At 33.9% G+C, this 5,747-nt stretch overlaps 1 pseudogene; it reads left to right on the top strand.

The window, feature by feature from the left end:
* Positions 1-4,461: 4,461 nt before the first annotated feature.
* LOC132014616 (large ribosomal subunit protein uL23-like) lies at positions 4,462-4,980 on the top strand (annotated as a pseudogene).
* The last annotated feature ends 767 nt before the right edge of the window (positions 4,981-5,747 follow it).

The following is a 5,747-nucleotide window of genomic DNA, read 5'->3' as shown; positions in this document are numbered from 1 at the left end:
CAGTAGATACCGTGTTGAAGTCCTGCCCTTACTCTTGGAGGAAGTTAAACAGCTGACAGTGTTTGGTAATGAGACAACATATATGACAGCCAGAACTTTATAACCAGAAAACATATTGAAGGCCATCATGGCGGCATCACCATTGAGAAAACAGGTGGCTGAGGACAGTGTGGGCAACTGGGACCGAGAAGATAAAGGAAGACCTTTAAATTGCTTCTGATCTACTCTGATTTCTTAGATCCTAGAAACTGCTTTTAGTATTTCTGATTAATTTCTGTCCCTCCCATCCCTAATTCTTTGAGCTTGCACCTTGGATCTTTTAGAAAATCAAACAAAGAAATAAATATCATTTATTGCTCCATTGGCATATGATGAATATTATAGTAGGAACTTCTAAAATGTTCATTAAATCACCACCAAAGTCCTCATCAGACAGTTTTTATGCTCTATTAAAGACGATATGACTGAAACAGTAATTTAACTAATATGCTCAAGGTTAATAGTTTTGTAATTTACAAAACCAAGATTTATACCCAGAATTTCTCAATAGAACAATAGATGTTTTCAATTTTATACCAAACATATCAAGAATTGTTTTGGTGTGAGGCTTTTTGTTTGTTTGTTTATTAGAGAGAGAGTGAGTGAGAGAGCACAAGCAGGGAAGGGGCAAAGGGAGAGGGAGGAGCAGGCTCCCCCACTGAGTAGGGAGCCCAGTGTGGGACTGGATCCCAGGACCCTGGGGTCATGACCTGAGCTAAAAGTAGATGCTTAACCGACTGAGCTGCCCAGGAGCCTTAGTGTAAGTCTTTTAAACCATCTTAGGTAAGAAAGAATTGTTTAGATTCATCAGTCTTTAATGTAAATGTATTTGCTTCAGATACTATTTTAATAAGTTAGTGGTCTATTAACAATGGCATTATCAGAACAAAATGTTCTCTTATTAATAATGGTTGGGGAAGATTATAGTACTTGCCCATGTTCCAATCAATAAGAGGAAAAGCCACAGTTAACTATTCAGAGTCCCTAATCAGTGTTTGGTATTTGATGTTACTGATAGTGTTTATATTCCATAATAACACTTTTAAAATGCTTTCCATGAGAAAAGATGAGATTTATTTTATTTTAGTTTAGTTTAGTTTAGTTTAGTTCTGTGAATGAAATTACAGTATTATGTAATAATGTGATGGTAATATTAGGTTGCTTTCATAAAAAAAGGCTGAGATAGTTTTATTCTCAACTCTCTTATTTAGCATGTCTTTGGTCCATTAAAATGATGAAGACAATCTTCAGGTGCACAGAAGTATCTACTTGCTTAATAAACTGTATTTGTGTGTTTGTATTCCAATCTGAGAAAGACCTGAGAGTAAATCCATTTATAAAACAGACCATATGACCTATAAAAAACATCTGCATTTTTTGCCTTAAATTGAGACAAATCTCTGAAATCACTGGCCTTTGATTGGGGAGTTCAGAGAGAGGATTTTTAGGAATCCAATACTTACGGAAAACAACCTGAATAATAGTAAGTGTAAAACATTCTGTGATTATGTTGAGTAACTACTTAAAATAACCAAAAAGTATTCAATATTATAAATTTTATTCTAGTGAATATTTGAACGTTATGCATTAATTTGTTAAGTGAAACAAGCATGTCCACTAATTTTGAAGCAGCTGAAGACAGTATATATTTCTGACAAAATGATTATTAGTTATTCAACATGCTAAAAAGTAAATACAACTAGAACAATGGCAGTTAAAATTCAGCTCTTTTATTTACCATCTTTTCAATGAAAAGAAAAAATGTTTAAAGTATCAAAATATTATGTCAGTTATTTAAAAGCTCATCTCTGTAACAGTATGAGTTTTCTTTATAAATAAACAGAAAAATCCACACCTTTGCCAGCTTACTTAAACACAATACTGGAAACTTCTTGTTAGCTGAACAGAATTGAATTGAGTTTCATTTAAACTCGAAAGAAACTAATTGTATAGAACATTAGCAGTTTAAGTACATTTTTATATATCTTTTAAAAGTACATTTCTCTCTTTCATTTTGTTCAAATTCTGATTTTTATATAGCTAAACTAATATTGCCTTCCTCAGAATAAACCCTTTAGAATCAAGCTTTATTTAATACTCAGAAAGTTCAAAGAGTTTATTGTAAATTAATGCAATGGCTCCACCCTTTTATTGAAAACTCTTAACAACCAGCAGGGATGAAAATTACTGTCAGTACCCTTGGCTAGTACACATATTCAACAACCTGACCAATGGTATTCTGGGGACCTTGAGAATGTACATGTTTCTACTTTGTGTAATGCTAGACCAAGAGTAAATAGATAATTTGATCAGAGTTATGTCTTAAGATACATTACTTTAAGATAGAAGATTTTTCTATATTACATACACAGAAAAAATGTGCATTCTTCACTTTCTGGAAAATTGGTGAAAAATAAGATATTGAGTACTGAATTGTAGTTACTGACTATTCTGCAATTAAACTGTTAAATACTTGATTGAAAAGACAAGATAAAAAATTATTATGAGTTCTTTGAATTTTAAGTGGAGAATATATAAATGAAACTAAATGAAAGTTGCTCTTTGATGGGTAAAAATGTTTTTCATCTGCTGTCAAACAGGGTTCATGCAAATATAAATTAGAACGAACTCTAGTCATGATGTAATGTTTATACAATAAGATTAAAGATTGCCAGGTTGTTATTTTTTAATTCAGTTTCTTGGAGATTAGTACCCAGAAAGCTAAAAAGAATTATTACCTCATAAACATTTCAAATTCAATACTTGCAACAAGTGTATAAAGTGTTTGGGATTTTATAGCAACAAGAAAGTAATAAAATGGAAATCAAAGTGGATTTTTATGCATACTGTTAAGAAGTTTTTGATCTTTAAATTCCAGAAGACAGAGAGTTTTTAGTATTTTTTAATTTCTGTTGTATAAAATTAAAATGTACATTATTTTAATTTTGACATTAATTTGTGTCTTACCTATTAAAAGCAGAATATTGATTTGGAAAATGATATTTTTATCTCCATCCATTAAGTTGTCATTTAAATGTTTCTTCAATTATCTTTGGGTTCTACAATGTACTTTGGTTTTCTAAGGTGGAACTTGCTTAGGAGTTCTGTGCTCATGTTTGAATATTTTATTTTCAAAATTATTTGAAGCCATTGAGACAATAGATATTCTAATAATACATACTATTTTGCAACATGGTTTCAGAGAAAATATTGGTTAATTTGGGGGGACCAAGAGATTAAGTATAATACATAGGTAGATATCCCTGTTCAAAAGTACCTTGGAATAATAATGGAACATAATGCCCTAATACTAAAAAGATAAATGGTTTCTGTTCAATTTCTTTTCCATTGTGCTGTAGCTTCCTCTTCCCCTAGCCATAGCTTCTCACCATATAGTTTCAATGTAGGGAAGACAAAGTCAATGACACAAATCTAATTAAAATTTTACCTCTACCTGTCTCTTACAAAATGTTAAACTCATACAAAAAATGTTTCAAAGGTAATATTCCAGCATTTAAAAATGTACAAGTTAGAAATTTGTAGTAGCCTGGTCAGAAACTAAATATTCATCAACCTCTGCTTTACATAGCTACAAATTATAAATGCATCTGAAAAGGTTGTTGTTGAGCTCTTCATTTCTATATACATTGAATAAATCCATAAACCTTTTATCTCTAAGAATAGGAGATATTTAATATAAAATAAAAAGTATATTTGATACATTACATATTTATTCCCACCAACAGGGTAAGAGGGTTCCCCTTTCTCCACATCCCCTCCAACACATGTTGTTTCCTGTCTTGTTAATTTTGGCCATTCTAACTGGTGTAAGGTGATATCTCAATGTGGTTTTAATTTGAATCTCCCTGAGGGCTAGTGATGATGAGCATTTTTTCATGTGTCTGATAGCCATTTGTATGTCTTCATTGGAGAAGTGTCTTTTCATATCTTTTGCCCATTTTTTTTTTATATGATTGCCTGTTTTGTGTGTGTTGAGTTTGAGGAGTTCATTATAGATCCTGGATATCAACCTTTTGTCTGTACTGTCATTTGCAAATATCTTCTCCCATTCCGTGGGTTGCCTCTTTGTTTTGTTGACTGTTTCCTTTGTTGTGCAGAAGCTTTTGATTTTGATGAAGTCCCCAAAGTTTATTTTCGCTTTTGTTTCCTTTGCCTTTGGAGACATATCTTGAAAGAAGTTGCTGTGGCTGATATCGAAGAGATTACTGCCTATGTTCTCCTCTAGGATTCTGATGGATTCCTGTCTCACGTTGAGGTCTTTTATCCATTTTGAGTTTATCTTTGTATCTAAGAGAATGGTCGAGTTTCATTCTTTTACATATAGCTGTCCAGTTTTCCCAGCACCATTTATTGAAAAGACTGTCTTTTATTCACTGTATATTTTTTCCTCTTTAGTCAAAAATGGCGCCGAAAGCTAAGAAGGAAGCCCCTGCCCCTCCCAAAGCCGAAGCCAAAGCAAAGGCTTTGAAAGCCAAGAAAGCGGTTCTGAAAGGCGTCCACAGTCACAAAAAAAAGAAGATCCACACATCACCTATGTTCCAACGACCCAAGACTCTGCGTCTCTGAAGGCAACCCAAATACCCTCGAAAGAGCGCCCCCAGGAGAAACAAGCTTGATCATTATGCCATCATCAAGTTCCCCCTGACTACTGACTCAGCCATGAAGAAAATAGAAGACAACAACACACTTGTGTTCATTGTGGATGTCAAGGCCAACAAGCACCAGATCAAACAGGCTGTGAAGAAGCTCTATGACATTGATGTAGCCAAGGTCAACACCTTAATCAGGCCTGATGGAGAGAAGAAGGCATACATTCGGCTGGCCCCTGACTATGATGCTTTGGATGTTGCCAACAAAATTGGGATCATCTAAACTGAGTCCAGCTGGCTAAATCTAAATACAGTTTTTTCATGATAAAAAAAAAAATCTTTTGTCAAAGATTAATTGACCATTAAGTTGAGGGTCCATATCTGGGCTCTCTACTCTGTTCCACTGGTCTATGTATCTGTTTTTATGCCACTACCATGCTGTCTTGATGACCACAGTTTTGTAATAAAGCTTGAAATCAGGTAACGTGATGCCTCCAGTTTTATTTTTGTTTTTCAACATTTCCTTAGCGATTCGGGGTCTCTTCTGATTCCATACAAATCTCTGGATTATTTGCTCCAGCTCTTTGAAGAATACCGGTGGAATTTTGATCATAATGGCATTAAAAGTATAGATTGCTCTAGGCAGTATAGACATTTTAACAATGTTTATTCTTCCGATCCAAGAGCATGGAATGGTCTTCCATCTTTTTGTGTCTTCTTCAATTTCCTTCATGAGTGTTTTGTAGTTCCTCAAGTGCAGATCCTTTACCTCTTTGGTTAGGTTTATTCCCAGGTATCTTATGGTTCTTATTAGTGCTATAGTAAATGGGATCGATTCTCTAATTTCCCTTTCTGTATTTTCATTGTTAGTGTATAAGAAAGCCACTGATTTCTGCACATTGACTTTGTATCCTGCCACATTGCTGAATTGCTGTATGAGTTCTAGTAGTTTTGGGGTGGAGTCTTTTGGGTTTTCCATATAAAGAATCATGTCATCTGTGAAGAGAGAGAGTTTGACTTCTTCATTGCCAATTTGGATACCTTTTATTTCTCTTTGTTGTCTGATTGCTGTTGCTAAGACTTCTAATACTATGTTGA

The sequence above is a fragment of the Mustela nigripes genome, chromosome 1 (genome assembly GCF_022355385.1).
Source record: "Mustela nigripes isolate SB6536 chromosome 1, MUSNIG.SB6536, whole genome shotgun sequence".
NCBI lineage: Eukaryota > Metazoa > Chordata > Mammalia > Carnivora > Mustelidae > Mustela > Mustela nigripes.
This window is presented reverse-complemented; position numbering and strand designations above follow the sequence as displayed.